The 294-nt window shown below is 38.1% G+C and overlaps 1 pseudogene; it reads left to right on the forward strand.

The window, feature by feature from the left end:
• The first annotated feature begins 72 nt into the window (after positions 1-72).
• On the forward strand, positions 73-187 carry LOC115942931 (U4 spliceosomal RNA; annotated as a pseudogene).
• The last annotated feature ends 107 nt before the right edge of the window (positions 188-294 follow it).

Genomic DNA, 294 nt, shown 5'->3' on the forward strand with positions numbered 1-294 from the left:
ACAGGATGTAAATGTACTTTCTCTCCCTTAGCTCGTTTTATTGTAAGAATATGGTATATAACACATATAACAAGCTTTGTGCAGTGGCAGTATCATAGCCAATGAGGTTTATCCGAGGCGCGATTATTGCTAATAACACATATAACATACTGTTTACATAATCAGTAAACAGTATGCTATCAGTAGTTACGTTTTGGAGGATCATAATTTATATGGGGATTTTTGACTGTTCAGGGCTTGGGGGGTTGCCCTGAGCTCCTGCATTGTTTAAGGGTCAATTGCAGCAAATTTGTG

Source organism: Leptonychotes weddellii, unplaced genomic scaffold (assembly GCF_054177405.1).
Source record: "Leptonychotes weddellii isolate Sample4059 unplaced genomic scaffold, ASM5417740v2 HiC_scaffold_186723, whole genome shotgun sequence".
NCBI classification, from domain to species: Eukaryota; Metazoa; Chordata; class Mammalia; order Carnivora; family Phocidae; genus Leptonychotes; species Leptonychotes weddellii.